This window comes from Rhagoletis pomonella, unplaced genomic scaffold (assembly GCF_013731165.1).
Source record: "Rhagoletis pomonella isolate Grant_MI unplaced genomic scaffold, Rhpom_1.0 Rhpom_scaffold_00003, whole genome shotgun sequence".
NCBI lineage: Eukaryota > Metazoa > Arthropoda > Insecta > Diptera > Tephritidae > Rhagoletis > Rhagoletis pomonella.
The window spans coordinates 69,272,133-69,281,955 of NW_023458557.1; the positions used below are offsets into that span (position 1 = coordinate 69,272,133).

General features: G+C 34.9%; 1 protein-coding gene across 2 annotated transcripts in view; it reads right to left on the bottom strand.

The window, feature by feature from the left end:
• The window catches only part of LOC118735413, an 80,528-nt gene extending 70,980 nt beyond the window's left edge, over positions 1-9,548 (bottom strand). For both annotated transcript variants that reach the window (XR_004992596.1, XM_036465136.1), the window contains exon 1: positions 8,614-9,548. The gene's annotated coding sequence lies outside the window, so the exon portion shown is untranslated. The remainder of the gene's footprint in view (positions 1-8,613) is intronic.
• Positions 9,549-9,823: the final 275 nt, after the last annotated feature.

Here is a 9,823-nt window from a genome sequence, read left to right on the forward strand (position 1 = left end):
TTTATTTCTCACATCGGTTAGAAAACAAGTATAAACGCATCATTCATTTGACGTGAAGTGAAAATAGGCTGGTTTTCTTTATACAGCCCGTTTTAAATTTGGATTATTATTATAACAAATGTTAATTCTTGTTCTCCTCCATTTCAGTCCGACGCGCCAATTAATTATTTAAGAAATGTCGAGTAAAAATAAAAAATTGTATCTACTTTTTAATACGGTTTCAGCGAGTGCGCTATAACTACACAGGTATAAATGCTTCAAATAAATATGTGTTGAGCCAAATCATATGTTTGTTAATGCGGTTCTTTCGCAAGTATAAGCAAGGTAAAATTGAAGTCAATACATTTTTCAATTTCAATCAAAGCGAACTGACTCAAAGCACTTTGTGTGTCGGTATAAACAAGGTATATGTAAAGACTTTCATCATTAGGGCATATTCATAGTTGTAATAAAATCGACTCTAAGGTTAGTTTTAGCTTTTTTCAACGGAAAATATGCCAAAAATCTGCTTAGAGTAGACTTTATTTCATAAATGACTATGCATGCCTCATTATTTTTAATATATTGTTAATGGAGATCATATTTTTCAGTAGTAAAAAGACGCAATATGCATATTTTGCATTTAGTATGAAAACCAAATTGCAGTTAAAAAGAGAGTACTTACATCATTAAATAAATAATAAAGTTAACACAAATAAATTGGGGGAAATGCTATGCTACAAAACGGTGCATTAATTCATGCTACTTCCGAACATTTATTCTGAAAATGTTTGACATAATAAAAAGTTGGAAATGCATCAAAATCTGGCCAGAGGTGTTTTTAAATGCCTTTGAAAAGTAAATTCTATTAGCATTTTTAAACATGTAAGAAAAATATAATTTATGAAGGAATTGTCAAATGTCTATATAGAATTTTAAATCAAAGAAAAGGTACAAAAGTCGCATGATTTTTTGGAAATGTTTCAAAATAAGCCAATTTGTAAAAAGTAGGTGTCAGTTGGCATCGATCTCCAAAAAGTGTCTATTTGACACTTTAGTCGCACAACGGTAACACTGTTGTAGAAGAATCAAATTGTTAAAAATGCGACAATTTTTACCAATCAAAGTTGACAATTTGTTTGTTGTTATTATTAATCAAGCATGATAGTGTACGTTTTGTACCGATTATCGTCGCATACTTAATTTAGCCGATATGCACCGAAAAATATTGCCACAATGTTCGATGATAATGGGATCACTCAGAAAGCAGTTGTACAAATTTTGTAAATACATATGTACCAATCAAGCACGATGAAAATTGGTGCAGCATACTGTGCTATTTGCGCCGATAGTGGGATCCTAGCTTAAGACCTCCTCGGTAGCAAATCTTTCAATTAGTGTTTTGAAAGACAGTAAAGGAGAGGGCTGCTGTCGTACCATATATCAAAACATTTGCTAGGATCAAGTAGGTACATATGCAAATACATATGAATGTACTTAGCAATAAAAACGCAAATTCGCATATTTCCCTGTCTATGCTTAATAAACTGCATATTCGAAACGTTTTTATTTAAAAATATGTAGCTATTTTTGCACTCAAGCAGAGAGAATACACACTTTCATGTCTAGTGGATATCAATAAACATAATTAATTCACAACTTAACGCTTCATTACCAATCTTTGGCAACTTTTCTCACACCATTGGCTCCATCATCATTTTTGATCCTTTGCCAATTGCAGAATATTAAGTACTTATGTACATATGTACTGAATGGCTCACTTCCAAAGAGTGTAGTGAAATTGTCTTCGAACGAGTAAACATGCAAGTATCCTCTTAATGTGTCTTATAAAACAATGGGAATATGTATCGCATCCATTTATATACATATACCAACATTTCATTGAAATTTATATTACTTATGTATATACACGTGTCATATTTCGGTATATAACGTTATTATACAAGGTAATTGAACCGCATCGTCGGCCGCTGTGGTGTAGTGGTAAGCAGTGCGCGCTTCCACTCCACAATGCCTGGGTTCAAACCCTGGTCAAAGCAACATCGCAAAAATATAGAAAAAAGGTTTTTTTCTTAACAGCGGTCGTCCCTCGGCAGGCAATGGCAAACCTCCGAGTGTATTTCTGCCATGAAAAACAGCTTCTCATAAAAAATACAATCGCCGTTCGGAGTCGGCGTAAAACTGTAGGTCCCTCCGCTTTGTGTGACAACATCAAGGCGCACGCCACAAATCGGAGGAGAAGCTCGGCCAAACACTAACATATGTGTAAGCGCCAATCTATTATTATTATAATTGAACCGCAACCGAGCACAAGTAACCCAAGGCCATGGCAATCAGTTTCCCTGCAGCGCGACTCGCCGACACCTAGCTTCACACTCACTTCCTACTATCCCGCCACTGTAGCAACCTTGTGCAAACTTGTATCTTAGCAATAACCTGCAACTCAAGCCTTCTAAAGTATCTGTGCATACTTGAACGTTTTTAAGTAAATGTGTAAGTAAATAAGTGGGCAGAGTATATCACAGCAATTAAGATGTTAATTGAAAATGTGTTTAAGGATTATGACGAGTCAGATTTTAAGTTTGGTGGTTGTCGGTCGGCCTTGGACTGTTTGCTGTTCGTTTGTTGGTTTATAAAGTCTAATCCAATCGGGTAGAGAACAAAAGAAAGTAGTAGTTTATAGTACTGTTTGGCTCTGCGAGCTATAGGTACGAATTAATTTTTGTAGATGCTCTAAGACGCAGAATTGTGTATGTATAACCACGTATTTGCTTCTCGTCCACGAACTCCCTAAATGCGATCTTGCATCTACCTCTGATTTATATATGTACATAATTGCAGTCGGTTCGTCCTAAGCACACTGGAGCCTCGCTTACACCTTAAAGGGTGGAAATACGATTTTAAAATTTCAAGTTACTACAAAGTGCCGTTGATTTTTGACTTTTTTTGTTGACAGTGTCATGCATTTTATTATATTTTTATATGGAAGAAAATGCGCGACACCGTAAACAAAAAAATCAACGGTGTATTGTAGTCACTTTAAATTTTCACTTTATCGTACTAAAATTTTATGTTATACTAAAATTACATACCCGAAATTTTTCTACAGATATTACTAACTTTTTTATACAGTTTTAAAATCGGATTTACGCATCTAATATGCTAGATTTTTATAAAAAAGTAATGAATATTAAACAAGCAAAAGGAAAACTGTAATAACTAAGGATCAAAAGGGTGTGCTAATGTAATGACTGGGAGTGTATCTGTAATTAAGAACGAGTAAAAAATGCTCGTTTAACTAAAAATAGTTTAGTGCGTAAAGGCACATTTTTATGTTCACTGTTTGCTAATTTGAAAAATTAACATGTTGGCTTTTCTCCAATTTTCTACAAAACATATTCCAAATGGTGCTTGCAGCTTTTCAATATTCTAAAAAAAAAAACACTGAAATAAAATAAACGCTCCCTATTCTTTTAATGCCAGAATTTAAAAATAACTAGATTTTGGAAACGAAAAACTTTTAAACATATTTCCTGAATTTTCTATTTCCGTAACAGTTTGCTAAAATACGCAATTTTTTCGCTTGAGCTTACAGCAATGCAATGCTTTAACTGTTTGCTATCCTTTCAAATGAAGGATGCGGAATTATTGGGGAGAAGGTCACATCGAATCTACACAAAAGCATTCCTCTTTTTGTTGGCATGAGTTGTTATTTATTTTTTCTGCACGAACCTATAGCTGACTTGTTTTACTTTCTTCTATTCAATAATTTGTGAAATTTGCCATGAAGACTTTTATAAGCTACACCTTTCTGGAACTGTTTTTCCGAGCATAGTATGCTCTGCTTCTTTTACGAAAAGGACAATTTACTCAAGGAAGAAAGAATTTCATCCTACTCGAGTGTCAGTTGAGAAATACTTTGCTTTGCTCCAAAAATTTTCTCTGCAAATAGTTGAGTATAGCTACTTCGAAAATGAAAATCACTTAAATCGACAAAAAAGAAAACGAGCAGTATCTATGAAATAATGTCCCTGCAAGAACAGTGACAATCATTTGACCGGTAAAATGACGGCAATACTGATAGAAATATTATTACTGATAGAATGTTATTACTTTGTATTAAAGTTTCTATTAAAATATTAAAGGTAATGTGCAAAATTTTATGGAAGAAAACTTATACATGTGAATCACCAATATTATAAACGTTGGTCACATATGAATAATCATCCTTGATGGGTTCTTAAGTCACTATTGGCAAATCGTACCAGCTATAAAAGTTGGTCAAATATGACTGATCACAACTGATGGGTTTCGACGTCATTTAAAAAAATACGAGCTTTTCTCTGCTCATAGCATTAATAAAATTTCTTTTTTCATTATAAAATACTTGAATTTGCTTTATTAATTGCTCGCTTAAAATTTGCGACCGCCTTCTTTAGCTACTAGAATTTTTTAATTGTGATTTATAATGATGTACATATTTGCTTTCCTGGTCTACCTTTCCATCATCATTGACGGTCAAATGATAGTCACTGAAAAAATTCTTATGCTATCAGCATTGTCAATCATATGACTGGTAAAATGATTGTCACTGTTCTGTCCGGTCCAACTAGGATATAGATTTTCGCATACATAGGTGTTAGTTTTACTTGTGAATGTGTTGTAATTTTAGTCATTCGTGCCTTGTAGGGGTGCTTTTACAACTGCATTTTTGCATGTGTGTATGCATGTATTAGTGTCCGACCGAAGGTTCGGCCTGACTTCAGTATTCGGCCTATTCGGTTGCTTTTTATATACGGCTTCGGCCTTCTGTCGAAAATGCCGAACAATTATGCAATTCACCAGGTGTTGTATTTATCGTGAAGTTACGTTATTTTACAACAGTTGTTGAAATTTTGTTGTTGCTTCACATCTCTACATAACACTTTGGAAAATGTAAGAAATCTATATCGACCCCTTTATCGTATGTTACAAAAACAACATATTACAGGAAAGTGTTCTTTGTATTTGTCTCTGCTTTGGCTAGCACCACTATTACCCAAGTTTAGCGTTGCTGAGATAATTGAGAAATATAACTAAACACAGGATTTTTTTTTGTAAGGTCTCTACATTCTAATTTCTTAGCACATACGATAATTTCGCCAACAAGAAAAAAATGCATTTTTACATACCATAAAATTTACAGTAAATTTTTGGAGTTACTATTGTTTGGCGAGTTATACCATTCAAGTCTCTAGCTTGTCGCGAAGTTAGTTTAAAATCGATTGGAAATTTCCGCGGGATGACCAAGTGTAGTTAAAGCTCGTAATAAAAAGAGGATGCCAGCGACAAAGAAGCAACATAAAATGTAAAATTTTACATTTTCTTGACTCAGCGAAATCAATAAGATATGCAGGTGAACATTTTAAGGCTCTAATAAGAATTTTACATAAATATATACATATATTTATAATTATGTCATTAATTACACAGCTTTCTATATTCCGGACAAATCCAGTAATCCGAACAAATTATATTTGTGTCCGGAATAACGAGATATTTAGTACTGTACTTCAGCATTAATACATTCAAATATTTGAGAATTTAACAATTTAGTATTTATTTAGCGACTCTTACAAACCCGTGTTTTCTAAATTAAATATTTAGGCATATCTAAATAACAAGTATCCACATGGGTATCCAGTAACCACACGCGTATGCAAAACTATTTAAGTAAGTATGCCCATCAGTGTGGGAACCTTATTCCCGAAGAAATACACTCGCAGGTCTGAAGTGTTTGCCCACCGACGACCGCTATTATAAGTTTTCGATCTAGCTCGAATAGAGTTCTATCGAGTTGTAGAAGAATCTTCCAAAACTAGGCTACGGTGACTGAATTTCTACGTTGTTTCCTTCCCTTACTATCTAATCGGTCTTGAAACCTTGCCACACGTCTTGTTTGAAGATTTTTCGATGCTAACTGAAATCTTCTGTTTTGTTTACCGAAGAAGTAAGCCTGATATTTCCTATCCAGTTCATGAAAATGTGTAGAAGTTACTTAAAATATGTCCTTCCAACAACTATCCCATTTTCGTTTTACAAAGAGTTAAATGAAGCGCAAGACTCTTAAATTCCAATATCTCCTTCTGTAGCAATGCACAAATTCATCTTTAGTTGGCTATACTATCACCAACGAATTGAATCAAGCGCGCTTAGCGATGGAAACGTCTTAAGTAAAATATTTGCCATCAAAGTTGGTAAGTTTATGAGTTCTTAAGCAGATTAAATAAATTTTCGCACGAATTTCGATGGACGCGCTCAACGAAAATGAAATGATCGTAAGGCGAAACTGGAACCCATATTTAGCAGGGATTAAACAGCATAAGCGGATAGAACAGAGTTAAAAGCAAACTATGTATGACAACGAAGCGACATAAAACTGCTAGGCTGCAATAGTGCAATCAAGTGTTTTATATATAGATGGGTATACACTAGGGTGTTAGATAATTGACATTTTTTCCAAAAACCGGGTTTCAATTTATTCCGAAAATTGCAATTTGAAAAAACCGGTTCCCTGTTTTGAAATTAAGAAAAAACCAGAAAACCCGGTTTTATTTTACATATTTTCCATGCAGTGAAAATGCTTATGTTTGTATGAAGTCATGACCGAAGATTGTATTCAAACTATTAACAGTAAGGATAGTTCTCATTTAAAAAAGAGCAGAGCGAAATAAGTTCAATGTTTTTTAGAAGAAAATTTAAACAAATAAAAATCTATAAAAAATTCATGTTTTTAATACCCAACCTTTAAAGTTTTTTTAATACCCAACCTTTTCCAACTGGCGATCCACCTTTCCCTATCGTAATACCTTCACGGTCCATCGGTCCATGGTGGAGTAAAATATTTAAATTTGTATCGCATCCCTTTCTAATATATCCATAAATAATTTACCATTAAATATAGCAAACATAGATACAATAGAATGACCCCTACAATTGAATTCATGAATTTTTCTTTTAGTCTTAATGCTTCCAATATAAATTTTGGTGGCGATCAGATAAAACTGAGTGGCCACTTTATTCCCAATCCCTTAAGATAGAAATGTTTTTAATCTTATGTTTTTTTTCTGTGACGGTTTATTTATTCAATTGTTTCTGATAGTTTTAGAATCGATTCGCGACCCACCTGTAATCCTTCCGCGACCCACTGGTTGGGCACCGATGCTCCATGTATTACATTTATTCGGGCTTAATTAGTGCTCTTGCCGCCTTAGTCGAGTGGTAAGGTGTGCCTACTGCCACTCGGGAGGTCCGTTGTTCAATTTATTGGTACGAGAAACATCAAAAGAATTATTTTCAAATAGCGGTCGCCCTTCGGTGGACAATGGCAAATATCAAGAAGCAGAACACGAACTGGAAGAGAAGCTCGGCCAAACACGTAGAAAACATTTAAGCGCCAAATATTAATTTATTGGAATCAAATATGATAAACCTAACCTAGGATATGATTTTAAAACTATTTATAGATTTCCCTTAAACTGAAAAAAGACTTGATAAGTTCGAAAAATCAAAACTTTTAACGAGAGGTTAAGGTTGGTATGAAGTAAAAAACCAAACTGGTTCGATAAAAAATACGGTTTATTCGACAATCGAAAAATCACAATTTCAAAAAAAAACATCTAACATGTAAGCCAAGAAATTCAGCCAATGAATTTGAGGAAGAAAGTGAAAAAACAGTTGTCTGTTTAAACTAAGATGCAGACAAAGTAATAGAAACTGCAGTTATACGTCTTAACTAGTTTCATAAACTTAAGGAGATTTCGATGTATAAATGTATTTGCTCCGGCTGTAAATAAGTGAAATTAGTTCTTAAGCGCAGGAAGGCACAGCCATCAGCGTTCGTTGGTGTTAAATACAGTGGGATGAAATTGCGAATATAATACTTATATACTTATACTAACATCAAAAAGTTGCTACAGATTGTACTTTGAACAGTAACTTCAGTACAGAATTGGTATGGAGCACTCCGAGTTCGTCCAGGGAAATCAAACCCCAAACTTCAGTATAATTAAGCGAAATCTGGAATTTGGCATGCATCTTCTTCTTTTATTTATATTGATGGTCTTTCTATTATTTCTTTTTATTTAAGAAAACACCCTGCTTTCTTAAGCCAAAGCTTTAAGCTAAAAGCCAGCCTTCTTATACCTAAAATCGCCAACTTCCTCTGCCGCAAAATTCCCGTAATGACTAAGAGACTTCATAAATGTAAACGCAAATCAATTAAACTCAAATCCATTTGAAACTACATACAAGCAAAGTACAAAGTGTAGTTTGGGTAAACTTTTGCCAAAAGTTTCTTTGCTCAACGCGTACTATGTAGAAAAGCAAAAAGCTTTCGAAGAGTTAATGGAGGAAAGTAAGGAAAGGTAGTGAGCATACATTGCCTTTTCGGCCAAAATGGCGGGCAATTTTACCGTAAAATGATACTATATTAAAAGTAGATAGGACATGCCGCAAACACTAGGTTGCCGTGCTATTTAAGGATGCATATCAAACGGTGAAAGTCTTACCTAAAAGAGATACACAAAATAAGTAGACACAAGTTTTGCGCCAGCTACATAAAATATTAATTACCTGTGCATGGGTCTTGAGGTGCCGCCGTCTTGGCTGTTGACGTGAGCGGCAAGTTAGTTGTACGCAAGCGTTATTACAAGTCAAATCAGCTTGTTACAAGTACTTGGTTGAAAGTTTATAAGTTTTGCTCCGTTGTTGGTGGAAGACAGGCAGTTAAAAACGATGCTGCTGATTTAAAATGCTATTCTGTTGCAGTTTCCTAAACTTTAGCAACACGTAAAATATCGCTGCGTGCGTGAAGAGATTGAAAGTTGCAACGTACGAGCAAGCAGTAAGCGCGGAGAAGGAAATCCAGACGAGAAGATGATGTTGCGATGCGGGCGTAGTTATCGCACTCACACAACTCACTTTTGCTTTCTAATATTTGCAAGCAGCTATAAGCATTTGTTGTTTTTGTTGCTTTTTTATTTCGCTTTCAAGTGCAGTTATTTGTTAGTAATTACACGCCTCACATTAACAACTCTTTCCCTGCAGCACGCTTATAGTGGCAAACAACTTCACGCAACTCCTTTAGTAAAAGCTCAACACACTTTGGCACTTGAGCTTGTGTGCGCACTTACAACCACTTACATATCTCCAAGTACAAGTGCAGCAACTCACTAACACATACGCATATACATATGAACGTGTGCAGGACTTTTTGCAATACACTTCTGCTGCGCCTTCCATACATAAACTTCTTCTGCAAATTGTTGCATACCTCTAGGCGCTTATGCCCGGTATGCGCTGTTGCACATTCTACTTAGTTCAATACGGCGCTTTAAAATTTGTTTTCGCCTTATTGTTTTATAATATTGACTTTTATCACACGTATGCTTTGTTTTCGGTAAATTTGTGTGAAGCTTTTTTTGTAACGACATTGTTGAGTTTTTCATCGCCTTGGGTCTTCAGCGTAGTTTTGTGCCTAGCAAATAGCACAATAATTGAAAAACATTGCAGCTAGCAGAGAAGAGAAAAATAAACGCGCGCGACTGAGTAGCGTGAAAATAGTTTACAATCAAAATAAATTAGCTTTGAACATTCAAGCAGTAAAATGGACCGCGAACAGAAGCGCATCCCGCAGTGGCGAACTGTCCCAAAAAAAATAGTATGACAACCGACTGGGTGTGGCCGTTAAAAATAGCACAAACGCCAACCGAATTGAGGCTGGCATCACTTGCTTAAACTTTTTTTACTATTATTGTCGTAAATATTTGCTTAACCGTTTAGC